Source organism: Giraffa tippelskirchi, chromosome 2, assembly GCF_054371585.1.
Source record: "Giraffa tippelskirchi isolate mGirTip1 chromosome 2, T2T-mGirTip1v1.2.pri, whole genome shotgun sequence".
NCBI lineage: Eukaryota > Metazoa > Chordata > Mammalia > Artiodactyla > Giraffidae > Giraffa > Giraffa tippelskirchi.
Window position 1 is genome coordinate 32,005,536 of NC_137276.1, and position 14,864 is coordinate 32,020,399.

Sequence of the window (14,864 nt, forward strand, 5' to 3'; positions counted from 1 at the left end):
AAATGTTCTTTATTATTCCGGTCGCGCTTGGCTTCCCCAGATCACTTTCCCATCCGAATACAGATTGTGATTCACACGCCTGCGTTCCAATCTTCACTCTTTCATTTTATTCGCTACGTGGACAGACCGCTTAACCTCGCTCACCCGCGTCTGTAAACGAACGTAGTAAATATTCAGCTGGTGGCTATCTACCAGGAGGGTTTCCCAGGTGGCTCAATGGATAAAGAATCCGCCTGCAATGCAGGAGACACAGGAAACGCGGGTTCTATCCTTGGGTTAGGAAGATCCCCTGGAGAAGGGCATGGCAACCCACTCCAGTATTCCTGCCTGGAGAAGCCCATGGACAGAGGAGCCTGGCGGGCTACAGTGCATGGGGTCGCAAAGAATTGGACAGACTGAAGTGGCTGAGCGTGAGTCTATCTACCTGGAAGGTGCTCAGTAAATGGTGGTTGTTTCTATCTCATTTCCATGGACAATGATCTCCATAAGGACACCGGTTCTGACTGCTAGTTTGAAAGACTTGCTCTTCATCTAACACAGAGCTGTTTGTCCCAACTTTTCAAGTCTCTCACAGCCTCTGGTCAATGTCTCCTGGACCAACAACAGTGAAGCAAACTCTAGGCCAATCAAACACTCCAGAAAGAGGATTACTGCTTGTCCCTCCCCTACACCCAATCAGCAATTTAAGTAGACAGCTTATCTGCTGTTTATCTAGACAGCTTTCCAGTGCCCATGCCACTGTGTCCTGGTTTATTTCAATCTTGCCACTTTATTGAGCACCAAACATGAGTCAGGCAGTGGGCTAGGGTCAAAGATGGGTAGAATGTGTTTTCTGCCCTTCGTAGCAGGCGGAGTGCAAATAAGGCCCATGTGTAAAACACCTAACAAAGAAATTGTGCCGTGTGTTATCTTTGACAAATTATACAAGTTTTTAACACACATTCATAAAGCACCTACTATGTATCAGGCAGTGTTTTAAGTACTTTACAAACATTAACTCATTCACTCCTCATATCCTCATGATGGTCTTAGGAGCCTAGTACCATCGATTCCCTATTTATTGAAGAGGAAACAGGGATGAAGCAATTCGCCCAAGGTTGCAGGAACCAGGATTCAAGCCTAGGCTCGCTGCCTCCCAAGTCCGTGTATATCTAACCTAATACTCTCTGTGGGCTCCACATAAATGTTGCATTTAGGGCACTTATTGACTTTAAAGAGTGGGAAGGGTTTGATAGGCAGAGAAAAGACACTTTGTTAAAAACGTGAACCAAAACACATAAGACTGGGTTTTAGATATGTCATCTACTGTCTGTGAAAGTGTTGCAGGGAGAAGTCAGTTCTGACTCCATGTTGAAACTGTTTCTCTGAGTTGCTTTCCATTGCTTTTGTTATTATAATCATAGGTAATGGTCTGCCTCAGAGAATCCTGCCCCCCTGCCAGATTGTTAAACTAAAGGGCCTTGGTTCAGAACCCTGTCCACCTGCAGATGGCAGGAAGAAAGAAATGAACACATCCCCCTGTTTAAAGCTTGCTATTTTAGGAGATATTTGAAAATTAATGGCCTTTTTATTTTGCTTCCTCTTCTGTCCCTCAACCTCTAATTCATAAAAGAACCTGGCATCCAGATCCAGGGAAGATGATTATTTTAAGACATTAGTTTACTATCTTCTTGATCAGTCAGTTCTCTGAACAAAGTTGTATTGCTTGCCTCAACACCTCATCTCTTGGATTCATTGGCCTGTCATGAGACAAGCAGACCTTACTTGGACTCGGTAACAAAAGTTTAGTATGTCCAGTGTTTTAATGTATTATCTCAACCTTCTCACAATTCATATAATGTAGGTTCTCCATTCTACAGAGAAAGAAACTGAGGCCTGAGAATATAATTTGGCCAAAGTCACAACTGTGGGCAGAAGTGAAAAAGAACCCAGGACTCAAACCCAGACAGTCAGTGGCCGAGTGTGCACTCTAACCACAATGTTCCACTGCCTCCTTCATCTGCAGCTGGGAGAAGATGGGACTCAGTGACTAGAGAGGTCACTGGAATGAGGTCCAGCACTAAAAGCTACACTTGGAGTTTATAGACTCCCAGGGCTGCAAAGCAAGACCTGCCCTGGAAGGCTTCCTTGTTCAAGCTCCTGGCATGGCCCATGTGGGGACCTTGGAAGACCCCTCTTTGGAAATTCTCCCTCTGGCCATTCCTTCTGCTTGGTCACTGCAGCACTGATGCACATACACTCCCAGCCTTAACCTTGGCTTTTCAGACTAGCACATAGTCATAAATAATAATAATGTATTATTAACATATTGATAACAAATGCTATTAGCCATGTGATCAAGACTGGGATTGGAATTGAGCATGTAACTAGGATACTTCGGGCAGGAGGCCAAGGGTGTCTGTACCACCAGCCTTGGGAAAGAGCCCGGGAATCCTAATTTATTGCTTTCACCAATTTGCTCTGCTTCTGGAAGGAATCTCTCACCTCCTTGGAATTCTGAGGAACTCGAACTCACTCACAGGATATCTACCTTAGATTGTCAAAGATTTTTTTTTATGTGTCTGTTTATATCAGATCTACTCAACTAGAAACTCCTTTAGGATGGACACTGCATCTCTATTTCATACCCATAAGAGACTTTGCCCTTGGCCAACTCCCTGAGTGTCCCTGAGTGTCAGAGCTGGGAAAAATCTTAATAATCATCCAGCACAAGTCCCCACCTCCAGTCCACATGCAACAGATAAGGAAAGTGAGGTGACCCTTTCAAAAGAGCAAGAGATGAGCAGGGGACCAGGTACATTAGTGAGAAGTCAGAGATGATCCAAGGAAAAAGGCCGCAGAGTTGAGGCTTGCTGTGCCAGAAGAAGGCAGGAACTCAGAGAAATTGGGAAAGGGAATAGGTAAGGTGGGGGCCGGGGGATGGACCATGAGGACAGTGAAGGCTTTGCAGCAAGAAGCCAGAATTCCTGGGCAGAGATGGGGATTCATCCAGCGTCTGTCATAGCATCACAAATCTGAGAAGTTTAGAGCCGTTCAAAGCAAGATTTTTCAAATGACAGTAAAGGGTAAGGATAAACCAGTGTATGTTGCCCTCTAGTACTTTTTTTTTATCTTAATTGTTATCTCTGTTGAACACAAGACACACAGACATTTGTCAGGGGTGATTCGTCGGCCCTTCTAAAGAAGTGGGCGGATAAGGGAGAGCTTTCACATATCCTGAGAACAAAGCAGTGTGAGGGTTCTGACCACAGCCAGGGGCCAGCTTGGGGAGCAGCCTGAGGGACCCACTGCACAGTTCCCAACCTGGTCACCACCCTCCCTCTCTGCCCGGCAGGGAGCAACTATGGCCAAATAAGTCCTCCTTCCTACATGGAGTGTGGGAGTGGGCCCTGTCCTCCAGAGCCTTCTGGAGCCTACTCTCATCTCCTGGTTTGGGCATTCATCAGTGACAGTTCTCATCTCCTCCTGGGCCCCTCCACCCCCACCACCAATCCCTGAACTCTTAGGGCAGACAGTCTCCCTTCTAACTCAGTGCTCTAATCCTTCAGTTCATCAGTTCAGTTGCTCAGTCGTGTCCGACTCTTTGAGACCCCATGGACCACAGCACGCCAGGCTTCCCTGTCCATCACCAACTCCTGGAGCTTACTCAAACTCATGTCCATTGAGTCAGTGATGCCATCCAACCATCTCATCCTCTGTCGTCCCCTTCTTCTCTTGCCTTCAATCTTTCCCAGGCCTCAGGGAAATCCTTCAGGCCTCAGGTATATTCCCAGGACTCTAACAACTTCTAACCACCAACTTGTTGGTTAAGCTGCTACAAAAACTCAGATAAGGATATCAGTGATCACATTCCTACTGCCCTTGTCCGTTAAAATAATAAAGGCCTCTCTCAGCCTTCCTTTCCCAAGTATTTTTTTTCTGCAGAAAGATAACTCCCTTATCAAGTACCAAACATTCGGCGAAGCCCGATTTAGAATCACAGGGAGGAGAACCATGTTTTCTGCTGGGTGGACAGCAGGGAGAGGTGGCTGCCGTCCAGTCCACAGGACTCCCCGTCATGACATTTTAAGTCTTTATGTGTGGAACATCAAGCAAACTCATCGCAGGATGCTCAGATCACCCCAGCTCAGCTGATGCCTGAGCGGGAAGGGATTCCTGCCTCCAGCATGAGCCCAAATGATTGTGGCTAAAGTCTCAAGACTCTGAGCTTCCAGGAGAGGAAGCAGTGCTTCAATGACTGGTAAAAAGGCACACTCTACAGCCTTCTACAGTCACCATCTGAAGATACAGAGCTGGAACTGACTTACTACTGCTCCCCTGACATAACCCTTTTTTCTCCGACCTCAAAACCCAGCTTCGGACTTGAGTGTCCAGTCTGGCCATAGTATAAACTCTTTTTCTTGGGTTATGGAACTCTTTCAATCTCTGAAAAGAAACCACAAGGGGTGCACCAGGTCCTTTGTTTCTAGGCCCTGCGTGTGAGAACTATGGTGATAAAAATGCTCAAACAGGGCCCTCTGTTCTTCACATCAGATTGTTCTCCTAGTCTGTATTTTTTTGATTCAATTCTAAATATTTTACACACACACACACACACACACACACACACACACACACATATATATCCCATTAATTTGAGATGTCTGGGGTTTTTTGTGATTAGCAGTAATTTTTTGATGTTTGACTGTATGTTTTTTTGTTTGTTTGTTTGTTTTCTGCTTCTTTTTTTGTTGTTTTTGTCTTTGCAGCAAACACGACTATGTATCCTGGCTCCTCCCTTACCTTTCCAGGGCAGCTCCTCAGAGCTGAGAGGCTGTCCTCCTGGCTGTAGTTCTCAGTAAGGTCCCCAGATAAAACTTTCATTCACTCCTAGGTCCTAGTTTTGACCTGATACATGACTCCCATCCCCGGGCCAGGACCTTCCCCTACTGTGCAACTAATTTCCATGATCCCTGTTTTAGGACCACTCCAGGTCCAGGATTTGGAAGGAAAGGACAGAAACTGGATCTTATTGCCACTGCCCGGACCAGGCAGGTGTCTAATCCCCCAACAGGTCCTAAATCCCTCTGGAGATTTAACCCTTTGAGAAACATAGTCCACTGTTAAAAGTAAAATGCTCCTGAGGGGAGGGAGGTGAATGGTTTAAGCTAGCTGTCTCTTGAAGAAAAAAAATTCTCATACCCTAAAGACGGTCCTGTTGCCAAGGCAACAAGTAACAACCCCAAAGGGTTTTAAACCATATCAGCAATGACAACTCATTTCCCTTTAATGGAACAATGACAGTTTGCCTTAGTGACCACACTTCTGTAGGTCGGTCAATCAGAAACCATCACACAGAAACAGTCACCAGCCAGTCTCTAAACTCTTCCTCTTATAAGTGTGCCCATCCCTGACCTTCATACCTCCCAGTATCTCATGGATGATCACTTCCCTGCTCCGCTCAAAGAGACCGCCCCACAGGCAGTGCTGTGTCCTCCCAAAGTAAATCAGAGATTCAGCTTTTTGTTTCAGCTATTGAGAGGTGGTGTCTTCCATAGACACCCTCCGCATCTAGTCTGGAACTACTTGCCTCCCTGGGAGCAATTTTTCCTCCCTCTAGGGCTATTGCTAGTCTGTACGGTGTCTTGGTTACTTAGAAAAAGACCAGTTCCAGTGAGGATGGGAGTTCAGATCCCTCAGCTGGGAAATTGAGCAGTCCACAGTCTACATAACTGCACATTGGAATCTAGCTCATTCCTCATAACTGGTCAGTCAGTGAGTGCTGCCCATTCCACCTCCTAAATACATTTTTCCATCTCTCTTCTCCTTTTTGCTCCCACTGCCACAGCCTTGGTGTCAGACCTCATTGTTTCCTGCCTGTACTGGTGCAGCAGTCTTTAACTAGCATCCCGCCTCTAGAGCAAACATGTTATGTTACCTCTAGCTTCTATGTCTTTGCAGCTGCTGTTCCCTAGGCCTGGCCCACACCTCCACCTTTCCTTTCTGGTCAACTTCAATTCACCATGCAGCTCCAGTGTCACTGCATGGGCTGAATGTTTATTTCCCCAAACTCATATGTTGAAATCTTAACCTTCAAAATGAAAAATACAAAAGAAATCGTAACGGGATGAACCTAGAGCCTATTATACAGAATGAAGTAAGTCAGAAAAAGAATAATAAATATCATCTATTAATGCACATATATGGAATCTAGAAAAATGGTACTGATGAACATATTTGCAGGGCAGCAATGGAGACGCAGAGATTTAGAACAGACATCTAGGCACAGGTAGGTGGGGGGGTGGGGAGGAAGAAGAGGGTGGGATGAATGGAGAGAGTAGCATGGAAACATATGCACTACCATATGTAACATAGATACCCAATGGGAATTTGCTGTATGACTCAGGGAACTCAAACCAGGTTCTGTAACAACCTAGAGGGGTGGGATGTGGGAGGTGAGAAGGAAGTTCAAGAGGGAGGGGACATATGTATACCTATGGCTGATTCATGTTGATGTATGACAGAAACCAACACAATATTGTAAAGCAATTATCCCTCAATTAAAAATAAATAAATATTTTAAAAATGCAAAAAAAGATCATAACCTTGATGTGATGGTATTAGGAGGTACAGACTGTGGGAGGTGCTTAAGCCATGAGGGCTCATGGGATTAGTATCTTGTAAAAGAAAGCTCAAGGACTTCCCTGATGGTCCAGTGGCTAAGACTCCATGCTTCCAATGCAGGTGGCTGGGGCTCAATTCCTGGTCAGGGAGCTGGATCCCACATGCCACAGCCAAAGATCCCACATACTTCAACAAAGATCGAAGATACTGAGTGTCTAACTAAGATCAAGTTCAGCCAAATTGAAGAAAAAAGAAAAGAAATAAACACATTTATTAAAAAAAAAAAAAAAGATGCTCACAGATTTCTCTTGCCCTTTTGCCATGTGGGGACACAGCAAGTAGACAGCAGCCTATGGATCAAAAAGTGACCCTCACCTGACACTGACCACACCCTGCCAGGATCGAGGCTCCCTGACTCCTAGGCATACCTGGATGATGGCACAGATCATACCATCACCACCAGGTTTCTCTGTCGCCATCCCAACCAGCCTGTGAGCACTGTACGTGAGAACTAGGCCACTTTCATCTCTTTGTAATCAGCTGGTCATGAAGAAAAGGACTTGAGAGAAAAGTAAGTTAAAAATGCCGACTCTATCATTTAATGCTGTTGGGAACCTAAGCAAGTTACTTGACTTTCTCCAGCTTTGGTTTCTCCATATGTACAATATGGATAAAGATGTGAAAGGAAAATCAAAATGGAGTCAGCATTGCTAAGAGAATGCTCTAAAATGAAGCTGGGAAGGATTTCCCTGGTGGTTCAGTGGCTAAGACTCCATGCTCCCAGTGCAGGGGGCCCAGGTTCTATCACTGGTCAAAAAACAAGATCCCACATGCTGCAACTAAGACCCAGTGCAGCCAAATAGATAAATAAAAATAAAAATTTTTTTAATACAAATAAAAAATTAAATGGAGCTGGGAGGAGTTTAAGGAAGTATGACTTATGTGGGTCTTGGCCTGGATGGAAATCTAACCTTTTGAGCACTTATTGCCTTAATGAAGGCATCCAGAGTATCTGCCCAATGTTCCAGAATCTCAAGATATTTATCAGACTCTTACCCTAAAACACTTGTCACAGCCTATCCCTTAAGGGCAAACATTTCCTTTCTTGCTAGAATGTATTCTGGAGTCTTTATATTCTGTATATATTCTGTATTGCCTTTATAATCCTCTGATTCTTCCCCGGAACACTCTTAGTTTTCACCCAAATTTGTTTCTCCACAATTACAATTCTTAAGAACAAAATAAACTCTTTTCTTACTTGCAGCCTTCTGTGTGTGTGAGTGCTTGCTGTTGTTTGGCTGATGATAATAACACCTACTGCACAGCATGGCTGTGAGGACTCAGTAGGAGGGTGAGTGCAATGTGCTTTCAAAACTTCCTATTAAAATCCAGACCCCTTAGCCTGTCCCTCAAAACCTATCAGGATCTGCTCCCAATCTACTTTGCCAGTTTCACTTTCAAAAAGCCACCTCCTGGAACTTCTCTGGCCATTCAGAGGTTAAGATACTGTGCTTCCACTGCAGGGGGCATGAGATCGATCCCTGGTCAGGGAACTAAGATCTTGTATGCTTCATGGCAAAAAAAAAAAAAAAGGTGTGGGGGGGTTGGGATTCAAAGTAGTAACTGGCAAAGATTTCATTTTGGAGTAAGACTGATTTGGGGGGAATCAGGACGCCAGGTTATAGTGGCGATCACGCTCTCTCCTTACCCAGACTCCCTTCTGCTAGCCGTGGACACCTACCATCAGGTGGGAAGAAAGGGTGGACCCCACCTTGGAAGACAGTGCTCCTTTTGAGCAAGATCACACCTGCCATGCCCACATACTGGTCCTCTCTGTCATTTCTAGTACACCAGGCCATTCGCTCACTCCCCAGACTTACCCTAGGAAGTAAGCTCTTCTTCCTAAAAGCTCTTCTTTGCCAAATGAATATCACTGCCCCAGGTGGTAGGTGACAGGGGCACTCGGCCTTCTGCGACAGTGACGTGCCAGGCACGGTGCTAAGCATTTGGCATGTATTATCTCATTTCTGCCTCCAAAGAGCAGCCCCATTTTCAGATGAGCAAACTGTGGCTTATAAAGTCCAGTCACCTGTCCCTGGTCATACCTAGGATGTGGCTCCAAATGCAAGCTTGCCTAAGCCCAAAGTCTCGTTGTTAACACAACTCCAGCAGTTAGGAAAACACTCTGGAGTTGCAACTCCACTGCTTGGTCATGATGGGCTGCCCAGGGTGACAAAGCCCTTCTCCTACCCTCAGGGCTTGAGCCCTATTTCAAACATCCAAACCATCGCTTCCTCTTTGTTTAGGGCAAGAGGCTAAACCTCAACTTCCCTTTCCTCCTGCCTATCGTCATAAGAGATTACAACCCCATAGATCTAAAAAAAAGGCTTCCTGTGACCCTGGGCTCAGTGCTTTGGACGCAGCAGCCCTGTTCCTTCCACATGGGCCCTAAAGAGAGTTAAGAGCAGTGGCTACAGAGGGGTCTCCTTGGCTGAGTTTTTGCCCATTGACTGACTGTATGACCTGAGTAGTGTCACTAAACTCCTTGGAATCATATTTACCCATCTGTGAAATGAGGACATGTGCTCTCTCTGTCCTCCTCACTTAGATAGTAGATGAGAAGTTGCTTTGTAACTCAAGAAGATTCTTTTTTTTTTTTTTTGGATAATAATAATGTTGTTAAGTTGCTAAGTCATGTCCAACTCTTTGCAACCCCATAGATGGCAGCACGCCAGGATTCTCTGTCCTTCACTGTCTCCTGGAGTTAGTGATGGAGATATCCATCAAACTCATATCCATGGAGTCAGTGATGCCATCCAACCATCTCACCCTCTGTCACCCCTTCTCCTGCTCTCAATTTTCCCCGGTATCAGGGTCTTTTCCAACGAGTCAGCTCACAGTTATTGCCTTCTCATTATGTGCCAGATAGTGTTAAGCACTTTTACATGTGTTGTCTTATTTAGTTCTCAAAAATGCTATGGATGGGCATTCTTATCTCCATTTTACAAATGAAAGAAACTGAGGCTCAGAGTAAGGTGACTGGCTCAAGGTCAGACAGCAAGTGGTGGTACCTGAATTCTAACCCTGAGGGTCTGACTACCAGATCCATCCTACAAACGTGAGTGGTCCTTTGTTGTTGTTCAGTCACTCAGTCAGGTCCGACTCTTCACGACCCCATGGACTGCTGCATGCCAAGCTTCCCTGTCCTTCCCTATCTCCTGGCGTTTGCTCAAATCCATGTCCATTGAGTTGGTGATGCCATCCAACCATCTCATCCTCTGTTGCCCCTTTCTCCTCCGCCCTCAGTCTTTCCCAGCATGAGGGTTTTTTCCAATGAGTCGGCTCTTCTGATGCTGAAGCTGAAGCTCCAGTACTTTGGCCATCTGATGCGAAGAGTCATCCTTACGAGCCATATATACGTGGCTAGTCATGGAGACAGTTAATGCCTCCGGGTGGAAGGCGTTGGTGGAATTCAGGGTGGAGGAGGTTAGACCTTCAGCAAAAAGGTGAGCGCTGGGGTGCAGGGTGGGGAAGAGTGTGCTAGAGTGTGCTCAGACCATCTGGATGCCTCTTTCCCCTCTCCTGGCACCACATGCCTTCCGGAGGAGACTCTGAGCAGATGCCTCAGGATGGAGGGCCAGCAGGGAGCCTGTGGCCTCTCCAATGCTTGCTCCAGACTGAGCATCCAGGGGCTGTATCCAGTCATGGTGCAGACTCAGTTTGCTGGCCCACAGTGCCTGCTCTCTAGGAAAAGGATCTGAAGGCTGCCACTACCCTGGGCCTCTTCATCTCCCAATCTGATTTGCGAAACCCCAGGTTGCTTAGTCGTTGTTGCTGTCTCTGTAGGGTTTTGGCTTTAACAGTTTGTTTGCAGTGCTCCCTCTGGTGGCAAAAGGTCACCATAGCACCCTTCACAGGGTACCACTAACACTTAAACCGTGTTGTAATCATTTTGACACAATCCTCAGAGTAGACCAGTGGGTTCAGTATTATTTTTACCACCTTATGAAATGCAGACTCAAAGAGGTTAAATCCTTGCTCTGTGTGATGCAGAAAGTAAGTCCAGGCTTGAACCCAACATTTTCTCTGTCTTCTCTCAAGTGACTGTCCCTACATCATGACTTCTGGTCATGAGCTGCTGCTGCTGCTGCTAAGTCACTTAAGTCGTGTCCGACTCTGTGCGACCCCATAGATGATAACCCACCAGGCTCCCCCGTCCCTGGGATTCTCCAGGCAAGAACACTGGAGTGGGTTGCCATTTCCTTCTCCAATGCAAGCAAGTGAAAAGGGAAAGCAAAGTCATTCAGTCGTGTCCGACTCTTAGCGACCCCATGGACCGCAGCCTACCAGGCTCCTCCGTCCATGGGATTTTCCAGGCAAGAGTACTGGAGTGGGGTGCCATTGCCTTCTCCACTGGTCATGAGCACTGTCTTGCTTACAGTAATTTCTAAGTTTGGCTCCCCTTTCCTCCTCAGGCCACAAGTTCCTTTTTCTCAGACCTAAGACTCAGCCTCTGTGCCAGAAGTGGGCCCGACGAGAAGAGCTGGTGGTGATTCCTGTGGCTGGAGGCTCAGGGCCTGGAGTCAGCGCTCAGCTGCCGTCACCGCCTTCACTGCAGTGGTGCTTTCTCGTGTCAACAGTCTTCATGCTCTCTCTGCCCTGTGTGCAAGGATGACTTCTGATTTTTAGTCAAACAATGAAGTGTAATATATACACAGAAAAGTGCACAAATTGTAAGTGTACAGTTCAGTGAGTAAGCACACAGTGATAACATCCATGTAAACTCCTTACTCAGAAATAATTAGAGTGTAACTATTCCCTTCGTGCCCGCTCTCAGCTACTGCCGCCATGAACACTGCTATCCTGACTTCTAATACTGCAGATTAGTTATGTCTGGTTTTAAACTTTGATGGGGGGTGGTGTGGGCAGTGTGTTTGGGGAGGGCCCTTCTCGCTTTGTGGAAACATGGTGGGAAAACGTTGGGAAGCTCTGCCAGTTCCTTTCATGAGGGTCCATCCTTAAGTGTTAAACACACCCAAAAGCCCCATCTCCCCTAATACTATCAGCTACGGGAATTAGGATTTTTAACATTTGAATATGGGCAGAGGTCACAGTTAGTTTGTAACACATGGGGGAAATTCACATTGTATCAAGTGAAGGAAGCAGGATGCAAAATGGTTGTCAAGTTCTGGTACATTAAGATCGACTCATTGAAGGGTCTTAACTTTAGTGGAAGCCAAAAAAATTTTTTTTATCTTAAATGAATGTTTAAAGCCTAATCAGCCTAAAATCACAGGTCAAGCTTTAATCTGATGAAATCAGATTTATTGATTTGAACTGAGGAAGAGATTTCTGGAGGAATCTTGGAATGCTGCTCTGCAAGAGAGAGGAGGGGAGCTCTTTTGTAAACTTTGGGTTCTGGCTAAAGGATTTTGGGGAGGGGCTCAGGGGAGTGGGAATCCCTTCTGGATTGCATTCTGGCTCTGAAATGAAATTAGGAGAAGACGAGATTAAGTAGGCGGGAATTGAGTGCTATCATGAGGCAAGAGGATGAGATGGTTGGATGGCATCACTGATTCAATGGCCATGAGTCTAAGCAAACTCCGAGAGATAGTGAAGGACAGGGAAGCCTGGCGTGTTGCAGTTCATGGGGTCAAAAAGAGTCAGATAAGACTTAGCAGTTGAATAGCAATAACAATGAGGCAAGAGTGGTTTAACAAGTGCATATCCCCAGTAATAAATGAAAATAGCTGAGCGGGTTTAGAGCATCACTGGCTGCTTTTCTCTTTTTCTAGCCTGAACTGGTTTTCACTCGGTCTGACAAGGTTTTAACTCTCTCTCTCTTTTTTCCCCTCAGTTGAAGTACAGTTGATTTACAATGCTGTGCAAATCTCGGCTGTACAGCAATGACTCAGTTATACACACATACACATTCTGTTTTATATATATATTCTTTTCCATGTTTCCATTGTGGCTTATCTCAGGAGATTGGATATAGTTCCCTGTGCTATACAGGACTCTGTGTGTGTGTGTGTGTGTGTGTGTGTGTGTGCTCAGTCGTGACAGACTCTTTGCATGCAACCCCATGGACTGCAGTCCGCCAGGCTCCTCTGTCCATGGGATTCCTCCAGGAATAATACTGTAGTGGGTTGCCATTTCCTTCTCCAGTGGATCTTCCCAACCCAGGGATTGAACCCTGGTCTTCTGTGTCATCTGCACTGGCAGGCAGATTCTTTACCACTAGCGCCACCTGGTTTCTGTGCTTACCTTTTGAAATTAGATTTTTTTAAAAAATTATTTTTACTTATTTGGCTGCGTAGGGTCTTAGTTGTGGCACGTGGGATCTAGTTCCCCGACCAGGGATCGAACTCAAGCCCCTGTATAAAGTGCAGAGTCTTAGCCACTGGACCACCAGGGAATTCCCTGAAATTAGATTTTAAAAAATAATATAAATGTACATTTGTGTTTTAACCTGCAAAGGAATTCCAGTTTAATAAGGCTCACTCCTGTGGCCAAGAAGCAGTGGCCTTGGGGCAAGAGCCCCAGCTACACTCTACCACCAGAGCTTCCTTCCTAGGAATGGGTCTCCCTCCAGCCTCTCCTTCAGTCAGTTCAGTCAGTTCAGTCGCTCAGTCGTGTCCGACTCTTTGCGACCCCATGAATCGCGGCACGCCAGGCCTCTCTGTCCATCACCAACTCCCGGAGTCCACCCAAACCCATGTCCATCGAGTCGGTGATGCCATCCATCCATCTCATCCTCTGTTGTCCCCTTCTCCTCCCGCCCCCAATCCTACCCAGCATCAGGGTCTTCTCCAATGAGTCAACCCCTCGCATGAGGTGCCCAAAGTATTGGAGTTTCAGCTTCAACATCAGACCTTCCAATGAACAGCCAGGATTGATCTTTTTTAGGATGGATTGATTGGATCTCCTTGCAGTCCAAGGGACTCTCAAGAGTCTTCTCCAACACCACAGTTTAAAAGCATCAATTCTTCGGCGCTCAGCTTTCTTCACCGTCCAACTCTCACATCCATACATGACCACTGGAAAAACCATAGCCTTGACTAGATGTACTTTTGTTGGCAAAGTAATGTCTCTGCTTTTAAATATGCTATCTAGGTTGGCCATCACCTTCCTTCCAAGGAGTAAGCGTCTTTTAATTTCATGGCTGCAATCACCATCAGCAGTGATTTTGGAGCCCAAAAAAATAAAGTCTGACACTGTTTCCACTGTTTCCCCATCTATTTCCCATGAAGTGATGGGACCAGATGCCATGATCTTAGTTTTCTGAACGTTGAGCTTCAAGCCGACTTTTTCACTCTCCTCTTTCACCTTCATCAAGAGGCTCTTTAGTTCTTCTTCACTTTCTGCCATAAAGGTGGTGTCATCTGCACATCTGAGGTTATTGATATTTCTCCCGGCAATCTTGATTCCAGCTTGTGTTTCTTCCAGCCCAGCGTTTCTCATGATGTACTCTGCATATAAGTTAAATAAGCAGGGTGACAATATACAGCCTTGATGTACTCCTTTTCCTATTTGGAACCAGTCTGTTGTTCCATGTTCAGTTCTAACTTGCTTCCTGACCTGCATACAGGTTTCTCAAGAGACAGGTCAGATGGTCTGGTATTCCCATCTCTTGAACAATTTTCCACAGTTTATTGTGATCCACACAGTCAAAGGCTTTGGCATAGTCAATAAAGCAGAAATAGATGTTTTTCTGGAACTCTCTTGCTTTTTCGATGATCCAGCGGATATTGGCAATTTGATCTCTGGTTCCTCTGCCTTTTCTAAAACCAGCTTGAACATCTGGAAGTTCACGGTTCACGTATTGCTGAAGCCTGGCTTGGAGAATTTTGAGCATTACTTTACTAGCATGTGAGATGAGTGCAATTGTGCGGTAGTTTGAGCAGTCTTTGGCATTGCCTTTCTTTGGGATTGGAACGAAGACTGACCTCTTCCAGTCCTGTGGCCACTGCTGAGTTTTCCACATTTGCTGGCATATCGAGTGCAGCACTTTCACAGCATCACCTTTGAGGATTTGAAATAGCTCAACTGGAATTCCATCACCTCCACTAGCTTTGTTCGTAGTGATGCTTTCTAAGGCCCACTTGACTTCACATTCCAGGATGTCTGGCTCTAGGTGAGTGATCACACCATCGTGATTATCTGGGTCGTGAAGATCCTTCAGCCTCTCCTTCAGCCGAGCCTAGAGCCTGGAGACTACGTGAAACCGGATGTTGATTCTTTTGCCATGGAAACGGACG

At 45.8% G+C, this 14,864-nt stretch overlaps 2 long non-coding RNA genes across 2 annotated transcripts; one reads left to right on the forward strand and one right to left on the reverse strand.

The window, feature by feature from the left end:
- Window positions 1–35: 35 nt before the first annotated feature.
- Window positions 36–6,868, forward strand: LOC145529767 (uncharacterized). Its single transcript, XR_014071336.1, has 5 exons — window positions 36–3,065; window positions 3,549–5,034; window positions 5,941–6,136; window positions 6,223–6,268; window positions 6,724–6,868. It is a non-coding gene; the product is annotated as an uncharacterized LOC145529767 (long non-coding RNA).
- Window positions 6,869–10,581: 3,713 nt separating this feature from the next.
- LOC145529774 (uncharacterized) lies at window positions 10,582–14,824 on the reverse strand. The gene is made up of 2 exons (XR_014071339.1): window positions 13,398–14,824; window positions 10,582–11,262 (listed from the first exon to the last, which is right to left on the reverse strand). It is a non-coding gene; the product is annotated as an uncharacterized LOC145529774 (long non-coding RNA).
- Between the last annotated feature and the right edge of the window lie 40 nt (window positions 14,825–14,864).